At 49.6% G+C, this 25030-nt stretch overlaps 1 protein-coding gene across 1 annotated transcript in view; it reads left to right on the top strand.

The window, feature by feature from the left end:
• CLSTN2 (calsyntenin 2) overlaps nucleotides 1-25030 on the top strand; it is a 585390-nt gene that overhangs the window by 93811 nt on the left and 466549 nt on the right. The window lies entirely within an intron of this gene.

Here is a 25030-nt window from a genome sequence, read left to right as displayed (position 1 = left end):
TGACAACTCTCAGAGCAGCCTCCCCCAAACTGTTCACCTCAGTGAACTGAGAGCTTGGCGCAGGGCTGGACTTGGGGAATATCTGTATCTAAGAAACACGCAGAAGCCAACATGCACAGAGACGAAAAGTGCCCGCATTGCAGGTGTATAAGATGGCGCAAACGTGAGGTCAAATTCCCCCTAAGGTTTTTGAGTCTGGATGAACCTCTGGCCACTGTGGCCATTTAGGGAGTGAACCAGTGGATGAAAGGATCACCTGTTTTCTCTCTCTTGCCTGCTTTCTCTCCCTCTCCCTCCCCTCTCATCCCTCTTCCCCTGGTCCTGGTGTTGGAACCATTGTCCCACCCTCCGATCCCTCTCGCTTTGCTGCCTATTTCAGCTCCCTGCCTGATCATCTTGCTGCATTGTAGTCAAACCCTGAGATCACCAAAGACCCACGTGGTCAGGGGACATCGCTGACAAAAAGTCTGCAGAACACAGCAAGCAGGTGCCTGGGGAGGCCCCCATGGCTGCCTTGAGAAAAGCCAAAGCTGTTTCCAAGAAGCTGCAGGCTCAGCTGGTTCACCTTGGCCCTATGTTTTCTGTTTCTTGTTCAGTGACAAAACACTCCATGCGCTGTGTGGGGCAGTGCCCAGCCTTGTCATGGGCTGTGGGCTGCTGGCAGGAACAGCAGGTTGGGGGTGGCCGCAGGGCTGCAGGGGGAGAAACTGCTGTTGCTGGTCTGCAAGGCTTGCTCAGCCCCAGACACTGCACTGGGTACTTGTGCACCCCGGGCTGCGTTATCTTTGCAGCCACTGTGTGAGACGGCTGATAGTTCCCCCAGCACAGAGGTGGGCATCATGCCCCTGGTGTGCAGTGGAATACGCTTGCAGGGTAGGGCCCCAATGCCTGCCTGCCCCCCCCCGCCCCCCCCCCCGCCCCCAACACCTGCTCAGGTGAGCTGCAGCCTCAGGAAGCCTAGGAGGGAACAGAGGAGAGAGAGAGGTGGTGGGAGCTGTGGCCACAGGGCAGCCTCCATCCTCTCTGCTCTCTTGGGAGTCCAGGAGGCTTCCTGGAGGGTGCTGGCTGCACAGGTGGGAGACCCAGGGCCCGGTGAGGGTGGGCCGGCGTAGTCGGGTAGGGAGAACTAAGGACACAGCTGCTGGGGGCAGGACCCTGGGCCCCTTCACAAGAAAAATGGTTCCTTCACTCTGTTGGAGATAATTTAACTGAAAACCCAATTCCTTAATATACTTTTGGAATTGTTAATTAAAAAATGCACACCCAACAACATTTTCACTAAGTACCCAAAATGGCAGATAAATTGCGTCTTCTGCCTCAAATTCCCCTTGGTGGGAGACATCATTAAAGGCAGAGAACTGCGATGTAAATTAGGCTGAGGGAGGGAGGAGCCCCAGGCAGGCAGGCAGGCAGGCAGGCAGATAGATGCGTGTCCCTCTCTCTCTTCTAGGGAGCAGAACCTGTGCTGGCATTGCCTCTGCCTCTGCTCCTCTTAAAGCATCTAGACAGAGCCCTGTTGAAGGCTACGACGCCCTCCACTGAAGCTATCAATTCACACTCCTGCCTTGTTTCAGGGTGGTGTGGTGGCGTAGCAGGTAAAACCACCTGTGGAGCCAGCACTCCATGTGGGCAGCGGTTCAAGACCCCGCTGCCCTACTTCGGATCCAGCTTCCTGCCAATGGGCCTAGGAAAGCAGTGGAGGATGGCCCAAGTGGTTGGACCCCTGCACCTACGTGGGAGACTTGGATGAACCTCTGGCCACTGTGGCCATTTAGGGAGTGAACCAGTGGATGGAAGGATCGCCTGCTTTCTCTCTCTCTTGCCTGCTTTCTCTCTCTCTCCCTCCCCTCTCACCCCCTCCCCCTGCCGACATAACTCTGCCTTTCAAATAAATAAAAAATAGGTCTTAAAGAGCTTTCTGTAAGTCCAGTTACAAGAGGGCAGCAGCACAGTTAGGAAGCCAGTGAGCACCACACTCTGCCTGTCTTGGCTGCTACACATTCAGCTGAGCTTTGCGGGTACAGGGAAGGCATCGGTGGGCCTTGGAGAGCCCTGTTGACTCACCCTTTCTGCCTTGTTAATGAGGAGCATACTGAAGCCCTCATGTGGCGGGCGGGGGCGGGGGGAGCGGCGGAAATGGCTACCGTGTCCCCGGGTGCTGGAGGTGGTGGCCCTGGCATGTGTCCCTCAGAGGCCTGCCTCACTACCTGGACTCTTGGTGACCATGTGGAGTCTTTGCGGGCAGGATTGGATCCCTTGCTGGCCGAGATCTTGCTGCTTGGCTCTCTGGCTCACAGGGACTAGATAGATCAGATAACTGGTATCCTTTGATATTTGAGAAAGCATCACAGTGCTCCCCTTCCAGCTCTGGAGGTTTGGAGAGACAGGGATACCTGTATACCTGTAGTTTCCTTGTTCCGGACTTTTTTTTTTTTTGGATCTTGTTTTGACAGAGATCTTCCATCTGTGGGTTCACTCCCCAGACAGCTACAGGAGAGACACAGAGCTCTCACAGCTTTCCAGATTAGGCCAGGGCAAAGCAAGGAGCCAATAATTCCATCCTGGTCTCCCACATGAGTGGCAGGGATGCAAGCACTTGACCATCCTGCTGCCTTCCCAGGCGTGTTAGCAGGGAGCTGGGTTGGAAGTGGAGCAGCAGGGACTTGAATTTGCACTCTGAAATGGGATGCCTGTTATGCCACACCACTAGCCCCTCTTGGTGTTCCCTGACAACCTGGGCAGCAAAGCTGAGTTCGAGTTCGGTGTCATGGAGAAGACCCAGACTCAGAAATTGCTACAGCTGTGACTGCAAGGTGTGATGTCATCCCATGCTGGCCTTGGGAAGAAATTGGGTAGCTGGAAGTTCGTGATTTGGGATATGCTGGGGAAGACTCCCAGGTCTCCTAGAGCCTCACTTTGTGCCTGAACTGATCCATTCCAGCGTCCCTTGGTCAATAAGAGGCAAAGCTGGGATTCAGACAAGGCAGTCTGGCCCCAGTGTCTGCGCCCTCAGCCACTGTGCCGCTGGCCGTGAGATCTTGGGGAAGCTGCTTCCTGTGTTTAGACCCTGGGACCCTACTGTAAAACGCAGAGTTAGGCCTCTACTTACCATCCCTAACTCAGCAGCCTGGGGAATGCTGTGTTGCGCTGCTCTGTCCCAAAGAAAGTCTGTCCCCAACAGACCCAAGGAAGATGCTACCCTAGGCATGTTGCATGGGCTTGTCGTGAAAATTCTGTCTGTGCAGAGTAAACAGCCTTGCTGGGAACAGCAAGCCCGTATGTGTGCTCACAAGGAAAGATTAAGTAGTTGGAAATATATTTCACATGTAGCCTTTCTAAGAATCTTCCAAAAATGTTCTGCTCCTCTCTTTGCTCTCATCAAGCATAGTTCTAGGGCCAGTGATTACTTCTGTTGGGTGGGCCAAAGCTGGCACAGGCATGCAGAGGTGAGGGCGTGGCTTTGTGCCAGCTGGGCATCAGGCAGGAGTAGCAGTTGTGGTTCACAGCCCTGCAGCCGTCATTGGCTGCTGGCCTTGGGCAAGCCCCTCAGCCCCACCGCTCAAATTCCCCACTTATAAAATGCAGTTGAGGGTAGCAAATGCTCCTCTGGGTGTGTTGTGAGAAATGAGTGAAAACTGTGGTAGAGGTAGGAGGGGTAGTCTGGCCCAGGGGTGGGACAGGGATGCCAGGGTGAGGCAGTCCCTATCGAATCTGATTGTGCCTGCTGTCAGCCAGTAAGCCGGCGTGAGCCCCTGCACCTTCCTGAGCTCCTGTCTCCTTATTTTACTCATTTAAAAAATTTAATTTGAAAGGCAGAGAGGCAGAGATGGAGACAGAGATCTTCTATCTGCTGTTTCTCTTCCCAAATGCCTGCAATAGCTGAGGCTGGGCCAGGCCAAAGCTCTGAGCCAGGAAGGCCTTCCTCGCCTCCGATGTTGGTAGCAGGGACCCAAGCACCTGAGCCATCACTTGCTGCCTCCCAGGGTGTGCATCAGCAGGAAGCTGGAATTGGAAGCAGAGCTGGGACTTGAGCATAGATACTCCAATATGGGATATGGCATCCTATGCCCCATCTTAACTACTGTTCATACACCTGCCCTAAGTTTCTTTACTTTTAAAATTAGAGTGATGATTCTTACTTCAGATGTCATACTCATTTCAGTATGGAAAAGAAGTGGGAGGCTTAGCATATAGTAAGTGGAACATAAACATTGTAACATGCTCTGAAACATTGTAAGAGAACAGGGAAGACATGCAGGGCCCTTGAGTGGGCTCAAGGGACCTCACATGATGGCAGGGCCCGGTAGAAATTGGTCTCCATGTCCCCTCTAAAACAATAGCTTCCCACTGATAACTGGATTATTTTTGAGGAGCACCTAACTTGTGCCCAGAACTGGCCTGAAACCAGAAAGAACCTTTGGAGGCTGACATCGATGCTGGCATCCCATAATGGAGCACTGGTTCCAGTCCCAACTGCTCTGCTTCTAATCCAGCTCTCTGCTAAAGGACTTGGAAAGCAGCAGAGGATGGCCCAAGTGCTTGGGCCCCTGCCACCCACGTGGAAGATCTGGAAGAAGCTCCTGGCTTTGGCTTGGTCCAGCCCTGGCCATTTACAGCCATTTAGGGAGTGAACTAGTGGATAGAAGATCTATAGCTCCCTCTGTCTGTCTCTCTCTGCCTTTCAAATAAATACTTTTTTTTAAAGTGGTACTTCCTCTTCTGTGTCTTGCTTTGTATGCCAGGCGTGAATTTTTTTATTCCGATGGGATATCTTAGCTGACTGGCCCCTCCACAAGCTATTAGCACATTTAGACATGTGTGCAACATTCCTGATAAGTGAGCTTGGGTGCAGCGCAACACTGCTGTCAGTCTGTACTCAGTACCGATGCCCTAATGGAAGAGGCAGCCATCAGTCTCATAGGCAAATTAATGGGCTGGGAAAAGGAGGTTGAATATTCTTTAGGGTTCCCAAGCTCACAGGTGGGCAAAGAAGCATCTGAGGCTGTGTTTTATGTATATGCAAAGTGATCATTTTTTTTGTCTGCATGTGAGTAAAATTATCCGCTTTTCTGGGCAGAGTTCATAGCCCTCTTCATATTCTTAGAGGGATGAGGATCAAAAGGTTACAGCCCACTCATCTACTCAGTTACTTTCTCCAACAGGAGGCGGTTGAAATAATTAGTTTTGCCATAATATGTGGAAGAAAATGTCTCTCATTAGCACTTTAACAGCTTGAAAGAGTGCAAACTTTCAAGACTTCACCAATGAATGTTTTCAATTAATGCTGAGTGAATTTGCATTTTGTAAATGTGATTGCAGATGACTCTATATTAGAACCACTTCCAGGCTCTGACAGCACAAAGCCAGTGCACGGCGTTGACACCGACGGTCCCAAGTCAACTCTCTGTTTGTTTTAGAGATCACTCTGCAGTGCCTAGAAATTAATAAGTAATTTTCTTGGTGACAGCCTAAGGCAACTGAATGAATGCTTAAATTGCAGCCATGTGCAGTGTGGAAAGGAGCAAATGATTTGCAGAGTCTCCATGGCGGCCAGGGGAGGCGGTGGTGCTATGGCAGGGTGGCGGGGGGAGGGCCTAATGGGAATTCTCCTATTTCAGTCATTAACCCAGAGCTGGGAGGAAGAGGGAATGAAAACCCCAGCGGCCACAGGAGCCTCCAGCGCCAGATTGGAGTCACGGTTTGAGGTGGTGCTTTCTCTCCCCATGGAGGTGCCCTGTGCCTTTTCCTCAGGCATGGTCCTGGCCCCGCCACAGCCTTTCCACATGGACAGCGTACCCACAGATGCTGGGTCCGCCTGTGGGCTTGCAGACAGAGGGAGCCTGCCCACACAGTCTCCTTCAGCATCAGAAGGTGTGGGAGGGTAAGGAGCAGGGAGGGAGGATGGGGAATTATTTGGGGTTTGAGACCTATTGATGACAGTTAACTTTCCCCCTCTAACCTCTTAATAGGGCAAGTCAACGACCTAGATCCAAATGCAAACTTCTCATCTGTGACATGAGAATCATAATTCCCACATTGCAGAACAACTGAAAGGCCTGCTCCTATGCAAAGCCCAAGGTGCCTAGTAGGTTCATAATAAAAAAAATCAGGATTGAAGCATTGTATGTTGTGAGCAAGAAGCAGTCTATCCACATGTAGATCCTTCCTTGGGCTCTGGGGTCCTATTCATTTTAAAAATTTATTTATGTGAAGGACAGACATGTACATACACATAAGAGAGGGAGGGAGAATGGATGGAGGAGGAGGGAGAAGGGAGAGGGGAGGAGAGGGGAGGAAGAAGCAGGCAGGGAGACCTGGTTCTCTTCTCAAGCCTTCAACAGTCCTGGCTGGCCCTGATCAAAGCCAGGAGCTGGAAACTCAATTCAGGTCTCCCGTGTGCATAACAAGGATTCAATTATATGCACCATCACCCGCTGCCTCCCAGCCTGTGCGTTAGCAGGAAGTTGGAATTTGGAGCAGAGCTGGGACTCGAACTCAAGCACTCACATATGGGCTGTGAGTGTGGAAAGGTGTTTTGATCTGTACATCAAGCACTGCCCTGAGAGTCTACTCCCTGATCATTCTCTAGTGCCCCTAGTGGCCTTTGCAGGAATTCCCTGGGCTCTTACCTGCCCCTGGTTTAGGGATGATTGACACACCAAGGACATTGATTTCTACCCAATTTTGTGTATTGGAGCTTTTCTGAAATACACGTTTCCCTTTTGGAGTTTTGAATTCTGGCCAGCCAGGGAGCCATGCCAATGGCCTGGTGAGCGGAGGAACTTTGAATCTCCGCATCCTTAGGCATTTCCATCAGTCCCAAGAAGGGAAGAGGACTTGAAGATGCCAGCAGTTGTCTGTCAAGGGCATCACTAAGTGAGCAGTGGTGCCTGTGACTTGGGACGTCCTTCTTCCAGGTGCTGTGAGCCTTTTGTGAGGTACACGGGTGGTAGGCAGTGGTCGGCTGCAGTAGGCTGCTGGGCTATCTTTCCCAGGGTTCCTGCAGCCCAGTGTGGGCACAACCCCAAAGACAGCAGAGCGATAGGGAGTCCAGGTGGCTTTGGAGTCAGAGTTAACTCTTTCCAGCTGTGGGGACTTGTAGTAATCTCGCTTCCCTCCACCATGTCTCCATCTAGGATGGTGACAGAACCACATGGTAGGATTGCTATGTGGATGGAGTCTGAGAGTGTGTGTAAACCTCTGGCTGATACTTGATAGTGAAAGTACTCAGTGATGTTACAGTTGCTGTCGCTTGCCTAAAATATTTCATTGACTTAAGGCCAGGATTTTTTTTTTTTTTTTTTAACGATTGATTTATTTGAGAGGTAGAGTTACAGACAGAGGGTGAGACAGAGAAAAGTCTTCGATCCACTGTTTCACTTCCCAGATGGTGGGAGCTGGGCCAATCCAAAGCCAGGAGCTTCTTCCTGGTCTCTCAGGTGGGTGCGGTGCAGGGGCCCAAGCACTTAGGCCATCTTCTACTGCTTTCTCCAGGCCATAGTGGAGAGCTGGATTGGAAGAGGAGCAGCCAGGACTTGAACCGACGCTCATATGGGATGCTGGCACTTCAGGCAGCAGCTTTACCTGCTACACCACAGCGCCCACCTCAGGAATTTTTTTTTGTTTTAGAATTTATTGGAAAGGTAGAGTAACACAAAGATCTTTCATCTTCTGGTTCACTCCCCAGACGGCTGCAATGGCCAGAGCTGTGCTAGGCTTAAGCTAGGAGCCAGGAATTCCATCCAGGTCTCCTATTAGTGTGTAAGGGGCCCAAGTACTTGGACCATCATGTGCTGCTTTCCCGGATGCACTAGCAGGGAGCTGGATCAGGAGTGGAGCAGCTGGGATGTGAACTGGTCCTCTAACGTGGGATGCCAGAGCCATTAGTCACAGCTCAATCCGCTGCACCACAATGCTGGCTCAAGACCGAGAGTTTTAATGTGGCCTATGCGTGCTTGCGAGACCTGCACTATGCCTGCCTTTCTGACTTCATCCCCACCTCCTCGCCTGGGTCCAGTCACATTTGTTTTCTTTTGGTCCCTGGAAAGGAGCAGCATATGAGCTCTCTTCTGCCTGGTGCATTCTTGTCCCCAGCTCGCCTCCCGGGTTTCCTGGGTGACGTATGCTACTTCCGCATCTTTCACATCTCACCTTGAACATGCCTGCCCTGGCTACCGGCACGGGGCCAGGGTCCCCTGTCATGTTCACGAGGCCTCCTCCTCTTTCTCTGTGGTGTTTCTCACCACTTATAATTATCTACATGTCTTTATTGGATTATAAACCTGTCTCTCCCAGTAATCTCTCATCTCTGTGATGGCGGGAGCAGTGTTCATTTTCCTGCCTGTGGTCCTGGTGTCTGGCCTAGGATTCAACACCAAGTAGATGCCGGTTAGGGTGTGCTGAGTGAGCCGATGAGTGTTGCCTTCCAAAGCGCCGGCCATCGTGTAGGTCCTCCTTATGTATCTGTCACTTCTTAGAACTGTTTCCACTCCATTACCTGAAGCAATTATAGCTGAGCCCCAGATCTATAGGGTGATGGATGCTGCTTTTAATTAGGACCCACTCGAAGGCAGCTTGTCCAGGACTGCAGGAGCCTGGCTCCTCTTGGGTGTTTGTGCTGGCAAAAGGGTGGCATTGTTGCTTCCTCCTTCTCTAGTTGATACTTGTGTTTGAAGAAAGTGGGAAGGAATAATATCTGTGCTGACCAGGCCACTGTCTTCCAGTTCAGATGTGTACATAAATAACCCAGAATAGGTGCACAACTCAAGATGCTTGGAGATGCTTGGATTTTTCACTTTAAGGTTCCATTTCCCTTCTCAATTGTGTGTGAAGTGAGCATGGTGTCAATGTCCAAATGGCAGCATCACGGTGGATGCCGTGGTCTCATCAGTGGACACGCTGCTTTTACAGGAGGCTGAGCAGCAGATAAAATGCGAGGCATCTGTCACTCCGAGTGCTTCTAATATTTAGCATGCCATTCACTTATGACCTACATTTGAAATTGTATTTGTTTAGGATGGGGATACATGTACTCCCATTCCTGAACATTGTGTACACGCACTGTTGGATGTAAAAAGCAGTAGTAATTTTTTGATTAAAATACGTGCAATAATTATAAAGGAAGTGTAAAATATCAAAATATATAAAGAAAATAAAGATCTTCCATAATCCATGCACCCTGAGATAATTACAGTTTGCATTTGCAGTATGTAATTTTAGTCTTTTCTCTCGCGTTATGCATAGTTCCTGTATTTAAATTGCAGTCATACGGTACTTGCTATTTTGTAGCATCCTTTTCCTGAATATGAATTCATTGTGGTACCTTTTAACATTCTTAATTAATATTTTCCCAGTTTTTTTTTTTTTAAAAACACTCTGGAGCTGAAATCTTTCTAACATCTGTGAAAAGAGAGGGTGACGTATTCACCCTGGTGGACCTGTCACCCAGGCTCAGCGCTCCCGTCTCCTTTTCACTCTCTTTCCTAGAACCTATCTGGAGACACCTCTCCATCCTTATGTTACTTTCTCCATAAATATGTGAGCCTGGAATGCTAAAAGGTAAGGGCTCTTTTATTAAGTACATATGCACCCTGGCATTAACTCGTCTGTAAGAATCGCAACTATTCCTTTCTCTCGCAAAGCGTTCAGTCACCATTCAGTTTTCCCCAGTTGGCTTATTTATTTTTTGAACTGGCATTCAAACAAAATCAAAACTGACCAGTGTCCCTCTGAAGTGTCTGATTGGAAGCGGTATACCCATCCACATGGGCTGTGGCGACCCCTGCCGCCTGAGACGGCACCCCCACAGGGAGTCCCACGCACCTCTCTCTTCTCTCTGCTTCCTGTGAGTTGACGGGTAGCGTGAGAGCCTTTTCAGAGCTTTGACTTGATGTTTTGGCAGGGTGACCTCGTGTAATGTGGCATGTTTCTGTGGTTTTGGCAAGGTGATCTCACGTTTCCATTGACAGTGTGTAACGTCTGTTTGTGTTTGAAATGTTGGCAGTCATGAATGGTCACTGCTTTGTGCATTAATTCATTGGAGGCTGCAGAATGGTGATATCCTGAATGTATCATTCCTCTGCACTTAATAGCTGAAATACTTACATGAAGGGAAACTTTCCTTCATGAACTATGTGGTCGGCAGTTTCCAAAAAATGAGGAGTAACTCTGTACTCTCAAGGGGAACTAATGTATGTCTTGTGCTGGGTGACTGTATAGACTTCGGCATTGTGTGAGGATGAATCCCTCTAAGCTCAACTGTTAGTGATGCCCACGTCGTCCCATCTCTGTTCAGTGGAAGCCTCTGCAGGTTAGCACCTATACCCCGAGATGCAGTTCCATAGTCTTTCATGGCCTTCTTGCTCTCCGCAGTAGCAAGATGTCCCAGGCCTGTTCTGTTCATCTTCTTCCCCAGACCTGGTACCAGTCCTTAGTCTGAGGAGTCTTTGTTGTTTTTATTGTTAAACATCAGTGGAGTTGGTTGCTCCAGGGTTTCTAATATTCTCATTGGCTACAGTGATGGAAAAATCTGTTAGCTTAAACTAGTGGAAATTGTCATTTATTAAGGTGTTCTAATATTGGTAATTGCTTGTGGTTTAGCCTATTTTTAAGAGAAGACACATTTTGAGTTCTAACTGTTGTGTCTTTGAGTTTGTCTTTGCTCAACCTCATGCTCCTCACAGCCTGAGTCACTGATCCCTACATATCTGGTGGGGCTACTTCCTACTCATGTTTTCCTCTCTCAAGGGCTAATCTTGATTTGGCACTACATTCATTCATTCCTTAGTAGTCTCTCATTTGCCTGGACAAGACTTTAGTCATTTCCTTTTCCTGGATATTTTTATTCTAGTTTTTCTCTCTTGTATATGCAGCTGTGCTAAACACACTTGCCTATGCATCTTTGTCATAAATCTCAGGTAGTTTTCTTAAGATAAATTCCTAAAATGTGATTGTGCTGGGCTGAAGGGTTAGTTTTTGATATATTTTGCCAAATGGGCCTCCTTCCCTCCTGCTTCCACTGTTGCTCTGTTAGCTTCCCGAACTCATTCTGTATTCCTAGCCATTTGGATGTTTCCAGTTTTTACTGTCTTCATTTGCATATTAATAATCGTGTTATTAATGTTAACATTGTTAAAATCACAGTGAACTCTTTATATGTAAATTAGAGTGTTTAGTTTATTTCATAACCCTGTGCAACACTCCTAAAGCTAATTCAGAATTAGGGCCTATCTTGAAAACACTGTTTCTCTCCTTCTGGACAACAGGGCCCTGATGTCTTGCCACAGCCGCCAGGGAATTTGTGGTGCTGAAAACAAACTGAAGGCTGGGATTCTAGACTCTAGGGGAAAAAATAAAAACCCGTTTTCTGTTATCGATTTCTGTAGGCATTAACAATGGATCTTCAAAGAGCTGGTGGAGAAATACATACATGCATGTGTTTCCATGTATCAAATAAACTTTTCTATTTTTCACAGACTTTTTGAAATAGCTGTGTGTGTGTGTGTGCAAGTATGTGTATATAAAACAAGTATACATGCATGTGCACTACAAAGTATTTAAGTTTTTAAGTGTATACACAGGTGAAATGACATCAACCTAATGAAAACAGAGACTGTGATTTCCAAATATCAAACTTGTTGAACTATGCCAAAATTATTTTGAGTTAGATAGCTCTGACCTTTCCTTCACTTATTTTAAACTGTTTTCAGAAGTCGAAGCTCCAAAATTAAATACCATTTTGTATGATAAAATTCCTCATCCATCTTCAGTAGGAAGCCAGTCATGGAACCGGGCAGCCCTACCTGGGGGCTGAAGGCACAGAGTTTTGAATTCATAGGGTTTGATTCTCCCATGTTCAGTAGCTGTGCCTTTCTTTTCTCATCTCTTTCGGCGTCTGTCTTAAGTAATGACCTCCTGTATGTGGCTGAGGAGTCGCCACCTCCCCGCAGCAGGTGGCCCCATGGGACCCACAGGCTTTGGAACTCCTGTTGGCCATTGCCTGGGGAAGCACAGCACTGGACAGCACTCCTGCAGTGCTGATGCACCAAAGAATGGAACAGTGGGCACCTTCTCAGGAAGCAGATTGTGTCTCCCAGGGGTGAAATCGTGAAGCAGAATGGTTGCACAGTGTTTGGACAGGAATGGATCCTCTCCCAGGCACTGTTCTGTACTGCTTCGTTGTCTGGGAGGCAGAGAGAGAGGAAGGCCAGTGACAAAGGTCCCTCCTGTGCACCTGTTAGTATTCCTCACTGGGTACCCTGACCCCACCTCACCCCAGTTCTGCCAGAGGTCTGGGTATTTCATTCAGCATTGGTGGCTTTTCCCATCAGTGGAAAGAAAGTTCGAGTAGTCTGCAATTTGAAGAGGTTAAAAGAAAAAAAAAGTGTTTATTGAGAAATGTGACTTGACTTATTCTTTAGTTTGAACCCAAGGCAAGAGGAGAAGAATCCAGTCTTGGCTAGGAGGCTGTTGATAATGCGGTGCGACTGACAGCCTGGTGGAAGTGGAGAGAGCATTTGTCACGATTACCGGGTGGGTCTGGCTGTGCGGTGGGCCCCGCAGTCAGTCAGTCATGTCTGGCAGGAGGAGGGCATGCAGGAAGAAGAGGGCACTTCGGCGTCCACCTTGTGTTGCCCACGGCAGTGAGGAAGGGCCCTCCGAATCCGGTGGCTAACGTGGGGAAGGGGGACCTGGGTAACGATGGGCGCTGTCTCCGCCCCTGCCCACGTCTGCACACCCTGCCTGCGGTCTGTCGCCCCTTCCGTCCATCACGCTAAATCCTGACAGCTGCGGGCATACGTCACTGCTGGATGTTATCTTCTGAGAAGTGCAAGCTGTGGTCTTGGCTTTCATTAACGGACTGTGAGGCGTTGATTGAGAGCTACCTCCCAAAGAAGGGGAAGGACATTGTGGGAGGGGCTGCTTGCTGGCCCTGCCGCCCCGCCAGCCTTTGGTTCTTCCCCAGGAAGCTGGGAACAACTGGAGAAATCTGTGACTCTTCCCTAGAAAGGACCTGTGCTGAGGACTGGGGGCCCCTGGCGGTGCAGGCCCTGCCCTGTAATCCTGGGGACCGGTCTGATCTCACTGGTCCAGGAGGAGCCAGGGGAGCCAGGGCCGGGGCCACAGACACCTCACCAGGGAGAGGAGCCCGCACTCCTCGCTGGGCCTGTGTGTGTCTTCAAGCTCCTCTCTCCCAGCCCTGCACACACGCCTTGCAGGTCACAGGGCCTGGGGCTCTCCAGCTTTCCAGCTGTTCCGCCTGCCCAGGAAGTGGTTCCCCACCTCCAGGCCTCCCCTGATTCTTGGCAAGCACGGTAGAGGCGGATCAGTGTCATTTTAGGGCATTGGGGGTCATCGCTGCTCTCAACTCTGTGTTGGTTGTGTCTGCGGTATGGCCGCGCTGGTACCCAAGGCAGAAATGGCGCTCTGCCGGGAGGCGGGGGCTGAGCGCTGGGGCATGGCTGTCCACGCCCCCTCCATCCACATCCAGCCCTGAGCCCTTACTTTAATATACTACAGCATACTGAGATAGAATTCACATGCCACGCCATTCACTCATTTAAAGAGCACAGCTCAGTGGTTTGCAGTGTTTTCAGTGGAGCATCCTTTACCGCAGTCTCAGAATGTTTTCATCAGTGAGTCCCCACACACACACTAACCATCAATATGTGGGTTCCTTGGACCCATTCTGCTTTTGAAACCAAAGAGGAACCTCTCCTCTGCCTCCCCAGCAACCACTGATCTACTTCCTGCCCTCACTGAGTTGTCTATTTTGGATATTTGATGTCAGTGGGGTTGCACCACACACAACCTTTTGTGTCTGCTTTTTCCTGCCAAGCATGTTCTTGTCCAGGTTCGCTACCTTGCAGCCTGCATTCCACACTCCAGCACTCCCAGTAATGCTCCAGTGTGTGCACCGTTCATCTTCCCCTTTGTCAGCGAATGGATCCTAGTCCTGATTCCTAATGATGACTCTGGTCTTGCCACCTCCAGGAGGCCTTCCTGACTTGCCTCTGCCAAGAATTGGGCAAATGCTCTTTCTCTGTTTGCCACTACAGTATGATACTGAGTGAGGGCAGGCACTTGCCTTTCATATTCATCCCAATGACCTGGCACCAACCTAACTTGCTGTCACCTGCATTCAGCTGTCCACACACCTGTACGCTCTCTACAAGGGGACTTCAAAAAGTTTGTAGAAAATGAAGTTAAAAGACAAGTTCATCTTGGGAGCAAAAAAATTTTGAAATCCCTGCACATGTAGTATCTTCATGAAGTTCATGGAAATGTTTTATGAAAAAAGTGTAAGCATGGATATCAAACTTGATATTATCATTTAAAGGACAAGGCAAGGATATTTAGGAAGCATCCATGCTGTCTCCATCTGAATCACACTAATACTGTGTTGTATTTCCTTCAACTCACTTCCTCTTTGAAAAAGGAATGAAAGTTGTTGGTTAAAAGAGGTCTAAAGTCCCTTTTATTATCAGTTTTAGCAGCATTCTCCTTCCTCTTCTCCCCGACTTTCCACGTGGAGCACCAGCTCTCCAGTCTTGTGTATCTGTACAGCTGGGTACCTGTGGCCATGAAGAATATCAGCAATTGTATTTTAATTATACAGTATTTAACATCTTCCATAAATGAGGCCATAAAACGCATGTTGTTCTACGACAGTGTTTCTTTTCATTTAGCTGTGTGTTGCAGTGACCTATCTGTGCTAGTCTATATACGCAGACCATTCTTTGTAAACGCCATGTTGTGTTCTACCTGTGCTTTCCATTTATATAGTATTTTCTTCTAACCCCTAGTATATATTAATTTTTGACTTTTAATTGAATTTTACACAAACTATTAAAAACTATTTTTTAAAAGACTTTATTTATTTATTTGAGAGGTAGAGTTACAGACAGTGAGAGGAAGAGACAGAGAGAAAGGTCTTCCTTCCGTTGGTTCATTCTCCAAATGGCAGCAATGGCCAGAGCTGTGCTGGTCTTAAGCCAGGAGCCAGGTGCTTCTTCCTGGTCTCCCATGTGGGTACAGGGGCCTAAGCACTTGGGCCATCTTCTTCTGCTTTCCTAGGCCATAGCAGAGAGCTGGATTGGAAGAGGAGCAGCCAGGACTAGAACCAGAGCCCATATGGCATGCCAGTGCCCCAGGCAGAGGATTAACCTACTATACCATGGCGCCGGCCCTAAAAACTATTTTCAACTACTTGAAAGGCAGAACAACAGAAAGAGAGAATCTTCTATTCATTGGTTTATTCTTCAAGTGCTCACACAGCTGGGTCTGGGCCAGGTCAAAGCTAGAGGTCTGGATCTTCATCCAAGACGCCCGTGCGGGTGGCGGGAGCCCAGGCACTTGAGCCACCTTCCACCGCCTCCCAGGCTACATTGGCAGGGAGCTGGAGCTGAAGTGTATTAGGTTGTGAAGCTGCACTCCGACATGGGACACAGGTGCCCCAAGCAGCAGCTTAACCAGCTGCACCGCAGTGCCTGCCTCCAAAGGTAAGTTACTTTAAAAATGAAGCTGTGTGTCACCACCATAACTGGGGGAAATGATTATTCCTTGCCTTAAATAATGATGCAAGGAAATGAAGAAATGTGTGGCTATTAAGGTTAAAATATGAAGTATTAAAAATGACCAGAGGGATATTGTTCCCATGGTGACTGAGGGGGGAAAAGGAGGGAGAATGTGGCTAAGGATTGAGATCAAAAGGGATACAAATTCATTTAAAATGTTGCCATTGTTTATTTAAATATAAAGCTGATATCTCCTACCTTGAGGGTTTGGAAATGCGTGGGCCGTGGAAATGTAAGCAGCACTCGTCCATATCACCCATATTGATGAGTTAAATAGCAGTGTTGGATGCAGAGGAGCTGAGTTCGCAGCTGAATGAATGAATGAATGAATGAGTGAAGGCATAATCTGCAGGGTGGTTTCAGCCACCCCACAGTGAGCTGAGAGACTGCAGGGCTGCCTCGTGTCCTGTCTGCACACAGGCTGGCCCTCATGGCTGCCCCTTGTCCTGCCAACAGTAAGGACCATCAACCCTGTACAGCACATCCCACCTGCTTTGCATTTATTAATATAGTTCCCACAGCAGCCCTGTTGGGTAGGCAAGTTCATTATCATTTCTGTTTTACAAATAAGGAAGCGGAGGTGAAGAGAGGCTAAGAGGATTGCTGAGGCCCACGCGGCCAGCGAGGAGAAGAGCCGGGTGTGAGCTTGGGCAGTGCGATGTCAGGCCCTGACCCCTGACCATCGACGGTAGGACCATGCCTAGCCCCTCCTCTGGGGGTGGTCCTGCATTAGGGGCCTCCGCTCAGGCTGGAGAAGATGCCAGCAATCTGTGTGCTCGCTGATTCCTGGGCCCTGGCCTCTAGCTGCTGCACTTGCCCTGAGAGAGGTCCAGAGGGAAAGACCAGTGGAGGTGTCTGGGTTCCCCGCTCTCCTGGATTCCCGCCTCCTGGCCCTCAGCCCCTCGGCAGTTGTGCAGCTCAGAGACCCCAGGGAGCCCCTCTGTGCTGGTCCTAGCACGTTCTGCACCTCTTGGTCAGGTGCACACAGGAACAATCAGAGGAAGCTAGTTAATCTGTTGACCAGCAGCCTGCAGAGGGCCAGTTCCGAAGAGGAGCAAATGGCCCCCAGGCTCACCCCCTTCCCCATGGCCTCTGCCTGACTTCTTTGTCTTTTTGAAGGCCGTTGCCAAGGAAATCCTGGAATTTAACAGTAAAATCCAGAGAGCCATCTTTTAAGGCAAGTTTTCTAACCTCGGGTGCAGAAAATCAATGTGTGATGAACAGTTTTAACCTCCCTTCTCCAACCACCAATTATAATCTCCAGATTAGAAATATGGTTTGCAGAATGAGGGAACAGAACCAGCCATTTATCAGATGCTGATTAGAGACCGCATGTTTTACCTATGCTGTCTTTATTTCATCTTCTCTGCCTCTATGTAGGGGCCCTGCCACCCCATACAGGGGTGACTCTCAAGTGCCAAGAGGCCGGCAGAGGTGTCGTTGGGGCAGGAGGAGCCTGTGCTGGGCCTTGGTCTCCCTGGCTTGAAAGATTCCTGTTGGCTGCCTTGCTTCAGGAGAAGGACATCCAGGTCCCTGGGGGCTGGGCAGGAGCTACTAGGGATGTGGCAAAGCATGTTCTGGGACGTGTGGCCAACCAGTGCTTGCTCCAAAGCTGACTCCGTGCAGGGCCCTCAGACCTAGCTTGGTTCCCTCCTCTCCCCTCAGGTGTCTTCTCCACCTTCTCCATTCTGCTCTTCCCTGGAGTCTGCCTAAAGCTGTCCATGGAGGTCAGCCTCCGGGGCACAGGAGGGCAGCAGAGGATGAAGCTGGAAGCAAAGACCTCTACCCAGCTCTCCCATGTGAGTGGCAGGGACCCAGTGACTTTTGAGCCATTGCTGCTGCCTCCCATGGTGCGGGAAGTTGGAATCAGGAATGGAGCTGGGACTGAAACCCAGGCTGGCATTCGAGTATGACATGTAGGCATCCCAACCAGCATCTAAACGGCTACATTAAACGCCCACCTCTGCATATTCTTTGTTAGGGTCTCGAAGGCTGAGTAGGGTAAACGGACATGGAAGGTTTCATAACAATGAGATGAGAAAGAAATACAACACAGAGCGACCACAGCAGAAGCACATGCTGTCCTGAACTCAGCACAACTTCTGAGGTCCCCCAGCAGGGCCCCAAGGCCGGATGCCCACCCGCTTCCTGGCTTGTCCTTGGAGGCCCCCTCAGCTCCACACACAGCCTCCAGTGCCTGTTCAAAGCCCAGGCCAGGCTAAGGGTGAGAACGGCTTCAAGGTCTTTGGTAGAACTGGGGTTTGTATGGCCAGACTGCATCAGGGAGCTGCTGTCTGGAGAAGCCATCATGCTTGTGGCTGCACAGTTTGCACAAATTTTCCGACTTGGAGGACTTTTTCTGAGGCATGAGGAACAATCAGGCTGGGGTGAAATATCACAGGTGTTTACGGCGCCTATTAAAATCCAAGTCAGAAGCCTGCCTGCCTTCATTCTGTTCCCCATCCATCCTCTGCTGCCTGCTGTGTGGCTCCATAAACAGCCTTGTCTTCTGAACTCCATTCCAGGGTCTGCTGGCTGCAGGGACACCCTCGTGCCTTTCCATCTGTGTCTTATTCCAGGCCCTCACTCCCAGGGAGGGATGCTCAACCTGGCTGCACCCGAGAAGCCTCAAAAAGCTGAGGCCAAGGTCTCATCCCACTGACATCCTAGTCGGTGATGTTGCTGGTCTGGGGCGGTTGGAGACACCCTCTTGGGAGATGGGGGTCCTCCTGTGCATGGGGTGTGCTCCATCCAAGCTGGGTCACGATGCCCAGGAAGCTTTGGAAACCCAGGTGGCAGAGACAGTCGACCTGGGCTGGGCTTGGGAACCTGCATTTCCTACAAGTTTCCAGGGCACACTGCAGCTTGAGAATCTTTGCCTGAGTGCAGTCAGAAGCTTGGAGAGTTGAGATGCCCTGCCCAAGATTCAGTGGTCCCTTAGTGGATGGACATCCTGAAGTCAGTCTGTCCATCTCTCAGCCTGGCTGGGTCAGCCTGGTTTTAGATACCCTATTTTTTTCTTCAAATATTTCTGCTGTTAACTTACCCCAGGGCCCCTATGCACCCTACCGCTCTTCTAGGTTTACTCTGCAGGGCCTGTGTTTAACAGACTTGCCAGGTCAGGGGGACCCCTGCAGGTAGGGAGGAAGGCCAGCTCTCAAAATATTCACTGTTGGGGGGCAGGTTCTTAGCTCAGTGGTGAAGATACCGCTTTGGACGTCTGCTCCCCCTATCAGAGTGCCTGGGTTCTAGTCCTGGCTTTGTTCCTGATTCTAGCTTCTGCTAAGGCACACCTTGGTAGGCAGCAGGTGATGGCTCAAGCAATTAGGTCCCTGCCACCCACCCTGAATTGCGTTTCCCACCCTTGGAGTTTGTATAGTAAGCCAGCAGATGGGTGCTCTCTGTCTCTTTCTCTCTGCTTTTCAAACAATACATAAAGAATGAATAAAAAAGTATTCTAGCCAGCTGTACCTCTCTCCCACAACAAAGCAGATTTGAAAATGCCCCTGGGATAAGTGCTGGCCTCTCTGAGCAGTTCTCTGTCTCTATCTCTCTCTTTAAATATTTATTTGAAATGCAGAGTTAGAGAGGCCTGGAGTGTGAGAGGGAGAGGTGTTTCATCCGTTGGTTCACTCCCCAGGTAGCTGCACTAATCCAAAGCCAGGAGCTTTTTCTGGGTCTCTTATATGAGTGCAGGGGCCCAAGAGCTAGGACCATTGCCTACTGCTTTCCCAGGCCATAGCAGAGAGCTGGATTGGAAGTGGAGCAGCTGGGACTCAAACTGGTGCCCATATGGGACGCCAGCACTGCAGGCGGCAGCTTTACCCACTATGCCACAGTGCTGGCCCCTGCTCTCTTTTTTCTTTAATTTTTTTTATTTGTTTAGTAAATATAAATTTTCCAAGTACAGTTTATGGATTACAGTGGCTCCCCCCCCATAATTGCCCTCCCACTCGCACCCCTCCCATCTCCCGCTCCTGCTCCCTCTCCCATTCCATTAACATCAAGATTCATTTTCAATTATCTTTATATACAGAAGATCAGTTTAGTATATATTAAGTAAAGATTTCATCAGTTTGCACCCACACAGAAACACAAAGTGTAAAATATTGTTTCAATACTGGTTATAGCATTACTTCACATTGGACAACACATTAAGGACAGAGATCCCACATGAGAAGTAAGTACACAGTGACTCCTGTTGTTGACTTAACAATTTGACACTCTTGTTTATGGCATCAGTAATCTCCCTAGGCTCTAGTCATGAGTTGCCAAGGCTATGGAAGCCTTTTGGGTTCACCGACTTTGATCTTATTCCGACAGGGTCATAGTCAAAGTGGAAGTTCTCTCCTCCCTTCAGAGAAAGGTACCTCCTTCTTTGATGGCCCCGTTCTTTCCACTGGGATTTCACTCGCACAGATCTTTCATTTATGTCTTCTTCTTCTTTTTTTTTTTTTTTTCCAGAGTGTCTTGGCTTTCCATGCCTAAAATACTCTCATGGGCTCTTCCTGCTCTCTTTTTTAATACTTATTGAGGGCCGGCGCCGCAGCTCAGTAGGCTAATCCTCCGCCTTACGGCGCCGGCACCCCAGGTTCTAGTCCTGGTCAGAGCCCTGGATTCTGTCCTGGTTGCCCCTCTTCCAGGCCAGCTCTCTGCTGTGGCCTGGGAAGTGCAGTGGAGGATGGCCCAAGTGCTTGGGCCCTGCACCCCATGGGAGACCAGGAGAAGTACCTGGCTCCTGGCTTTGGATCAGTGCTCTGCGCTGGCCGCAGCATGCTGGCCACAGCGGCCATTGAGGGCTGAACCAACGGCAAAGGAAGACCTTTCTCTCTGTCTCTCTCTCTCACTGTCCACTTTGCCCGTCAAAATAAATAAAGAAATAAAAAGACTTATCTGAAAGAATGACAGAGAGGGAGAGACGGAGAGGGATCTTTTATCCACTGGATCACTTCTCAGAGATGGCTGCAACAGCCCAGGCTGGGCCAGGCCAAAGCCAGGAGCTCAGAACACCATACAGGTCTCCAACTTGAGTGGCAGGGAACTAAGCACTTGGGTTATTGTCCACTGCTTTCCCAAGCACATTAGCAGGGACCTGTATCAAAAGTGGAGCAGCCGTAAGAACCTGGTGCTCCCGTATGGAATGCTGGGATCTTGGGCAGCAGCTTAATTGGCCTGAGCTTTTCTTCTGAAAGCAGCTCTTGCCTTCTACCCCATTGGTGTGGACAACTTCCTTGCTGAGCCTGGACTCTGGAGCCCGACAAAGCTGGGTCCCCAACACCGTGTGTCGACCCACAGGCTGTGTGGACCTGGGCCTAGTACATAGTTTCTCTGGGCTTCTTCCCTGCTCTGGCAGTTCCAAACTTGTACAGTGAGGGTTTTGAGGGTATTAAGTAGCATATGTAAAATAAGGGTGTGGACACAGCATGTGGTTGACAGTGGTAGGGGTGGACCTAGCCACCATCCAGCAAGCATGGTCCAGCCATATGTGCCTTCTGTGGGGGTAACGGCATCAGGACCCTAGGGCACCCACCAGGCTCCCTTCCATTCCTGGGTGCAGGGAGGATTGGGGGGCAGGCCTGGGTACCAGTATCCTGCTTCCCAGAGGTCCCTCCTTCCAGCCCACAGCCCTGCCCTGCTGCTGCAGCCCTCTAGGTGGGAGTCATTTCACGCCCTGGCTCTTTGCACCCTTGTGATGGATGTGTGTAAGTGACCTTGGCCCCTGTAGCCATCATCGGCACACAGTGTGATGTAATTGAATTTGTATATGTCATAAATTTTATTAGAGGCAGGCAATCTAGTTCCAATTCTGAGCCTATAGAGTTACTGTATTGCATCTGAGGACAAACTCACTGGTCAGCTGGGTGGGGCGGAGGTCAGGGCCATGGTCACTCTCTCCATAGCTTTCACTGACCAGGTAAACAAAAGATTGCTATGAGTCTCCAGCGCGCCTGCCCAGGGAATCTGCTCACAGCGGGAGCTCACGGAGGGAAGTCAGGTTTTGTCTTGCATGCTTGACTCCACTGTCCATCACTGTTCCTTCTCCTTCCTCCATGGTTCTGCTTCCATTCCTTCCCCCTCTGGACTGGGAGGCTGTGGGTAAGCAACTGGCTCATCTCCAGAAGCCTCAGTTTTACTCCCTCTGAAGTGGAACTGGTGGCACCTCTCTCAGAGGGTAGTTGTGGGGGTGTGGAATGAGTTGGGTAATGAGCAGCACAGAGTTGGACTCAGCACCTGTCAGGTACCTTTTCTCATTGACACTCCTTAGATACTTAAATGCCGTATCCCTAGGCACGTGTTGGCGAGCTGCAGCTTGGCTGGGAAACCCCAGCCCTGACGTTTCTGTCTCATGGGACAAAGCAGTGAATAACCAAGAGCAAGGGCTGGTGGTGACCAGCAGTACCATGGGCTCTTGGGGGAGGGAGGTCCTTGGGGATCCAAGCCTTCCTGGAGGAGGGGGCGCTGAGATTTGCAGAGGGTGAGCAGAGCAAGTAGACTTTTATCAAGTGCCTTCCAGATGCTCAAACTGTTGTTGAATCCGTATCATATCCCTAGCAAATAGTCATTGTCATCGCCCCCTGATGGAAACTGAGACATCACTGACGGTGGGAGGGGCAACTGATTTTTCTCAAGGCCACACAGTCAGTAAGGGGTGAGCATGACTTCTAGAATGGACCTGTCTTTCTGCACAGACTTCTCTCAGACCCACCTCCCACATTACCTACACATCCACCTGCTCACTGATTCTGCCAGCACCCCTACCCTGGCGGTCAGGTGAGGAGACATAATCCCCACCTACCAGCTAGTACGCAGAATGCAGGTGGATCTGTCTGTAGGGTCATCTGCCCTTGGGTTCAAGGTGTGTGTGTGTGTGTGTGTGTGTGTGTGTCGGTTTGCTAGTGGGGGTCAAGTTCCCGAGTGCTTTCTTGTACAGGTGGATCTGGTGGCCGTGATGAACCCCTTGCAGAGGTTGATCCTGTGTGGGAGGGGAAGGGAAAGAAGAAGATTTAGGGCGAAAACCAAAGCTCACGTCCTAAGAGGCGCTACTCCCGTTTGATTCCTTGGCAACAGAGGCAGCTGTCACTCACACTGGTAGCAAAGACAAAGTTCACCTGCAGTTTGATCCCCTCCTCCCCATCTTCTCAGAAGTATGTCTATTTCCGGAACACACCTGGGATACATCTGTGGGTTTATGTACTGTTATTTCTGAACTTGACAGAAAAATTGGCTTTGATTTTGTTGAAGGTTTTCTGTTTTATTAATGCTGGGTTTTCCCTCTAGATAGGGAGGCAGCTCGGTGAGGTGTAAAAGTTCCATTTTCATCTTTTTCCCACAGAATTTCATTCCGTTTCATCACCTGCTGCTTCCTCTCTGAGGCTTCCTCGAGATGGATGACAGGGTGCAGGAGCCAGTCTCGGATTCTGTTTCTCTTGTTTGTTTTTAAACCCTGGTTTGCAGGGGCCGGCCCTCCCTTAAGCAAGTCGTGGATTTTCACTTGACTTTGAGCCCCTTTCACACAGCAAACACATTGTCTCTCCAGATTGCAGCACTGGCACGGTTTGGAGGTAGGAAAGTTATCTGTGTGCTTGGGAGCCAGCTGGGTGAGGAAGAGGAGTGAGTAGAGGTTTCCTGGTTGCATAGCTGTGCTTCAGTCCCAGTCTTGCCACTGTCTGCCCATGCGACCAGCCTCCTGAAACCTCAGGTACCACATCAATGACAAGGAGGTTGTTAAGATAAAACAGAAGCACCCAGCCCAGCACTGGAGGAGCTGTTCAGCACAGGTCTCCTTTCCTCTGCTTTCATCGTGTGTGAGGGAGCAAAGCACGCTCCGGCTTAGCGCTCACCTCTGAAAGGCGGTGACCAGCAGCAGGAAGCAGCTTGTGTCCAGAGCAGGCTTAATCAGGCTCCCTGGCTGCTCCGTGTCTGGAGTCCTCTTTGGCACAATCAGGTGTAGGTAAGAGACAAACAGAGCCCAGCTTACTCCAGGAATTCAGGGTGTGGGTGGGAAGGGAAGATGCGTCTCAACAACTGGGTGCCCCTTAGGTCGGCTCAGCAAAGGCAGGGGTGCACCTTGGACTTGTCACCCATATGAGGACACTCCAAAAAGTCTGCAGAAAATTGCATTAAAGCCAAGTTTATTTTGGTGCCAAAAAATTGAAAGCCATGTGTGTTCCTTTCATACTACACATTTTCCATGAACTGTCTGAAGTCCCCCCAGAAGTGTGAATTTCAAACTTTTGCATTGGAATCAACTCCATTTTATTTCCCGCGAACTTTTTGAAGGACCCTGCCAAAATGGGAAGTCTTAGAAGAGGTGGAACTTGAGACTGCCAAGTGTTGGGGGCTGAATGATACTGGGCCAGGTTCGGGGCATCTTCCGAAAAGACATTGTCCTCACGGCCATGATCTCTCACGCTGAAATCACCAAAATCCAGACCCTGCAGATCCTGAAAATCAAGATCCCCAAAATATAAACCTTGAAAAAATCTTCAGAGTGTTTTAAAGACATGTAGTTACGTTTTTCAATGTAACCTAAAAACATAACAAAACACTGTATAAGCTGCATTTCACAATCCAATAGGCAGTAATAACAAATGTATTTTTGCAAGCATTAAGCGCTCAGATACACTAACGACAGTCCACAGCTTTGATAGTTGTGAGCCGATGTTCTAAGTGGGTCAGAAAGTGAGAAGCTGAATTTGTGTCAGCACAGCTGGGGACTGTGTACCCCCGCTTATAACTCCAGGCATCCAAAACTCAGGCATGAGCAACCTATGTCTTTTGATGAAACTGATCACCACCCACAGCAGGTCACTCCTGTGTACACAGGCACCCAGGAGCCAAGATCTTGAGAAACATCGTCCCTTGCAAATGCAGATGCACAAAGGACATTTCTTCATTTGTTGAGGAAGTTTCAGCGTTGTCACAGGATAGCGGTGCACGCGGTCAGCGTGTGATAATGTACTTCTACAGAGGCAGATGTGCCAGCAGTGCATAAAGTGTACAGGAACGCTCAAAGTTGTTATACAACGTTATCTCTCCAGTGTTGGAAATCAGGCAAAGCTGAGATACTTAGCATAACGAATTATATATGCTGATGATTTAAAATAGTGGGAAAAAAGCTTAAAAAAAAAAAAACACAAAAAAACCTCTCCAAATCCTCCAAACAGCAGCAACAACAAAACCTAAGCCAACAAGTGCAGAAAGTGTACACAGGGCTAGGTCATGGCCAGTGGCGTGGAGGCGGTACTGAGAGCCTGCCGACGTGGACAGCCACAGCTGTAATTGGGAGTCTTGTTGAATAGCTGCTCCTCTTGTCGCGGACGCATTGTCCTAGGAGGATATATTCCCCTTCATGTTGAAACAGTGCAGCTCTTTAGGAGATCCTTCTGTGATTCCGTGTACACCAGCATGGACGTTCTCGATTAAACTTGCCTGTCCCTCCGTGCCGTGCCTCT

This window comes from Oryctolagus cuniculus, chromosome 4 (genome assembly GCF_964237555.1).
Source record: "Oryctolagus cuniculus chromosome 4, mOryCun1.1, whole genome shotgun sequence".
NCBI lineage: Eukaryota > Metazoa > Chordata > Mammalia > Lagomorpha > Leporidae > Oryctolagus > Oryctolagus cuniculus.
This window is presented reverse-complemented; position numbering and strand designations above follow the sequence as displayed.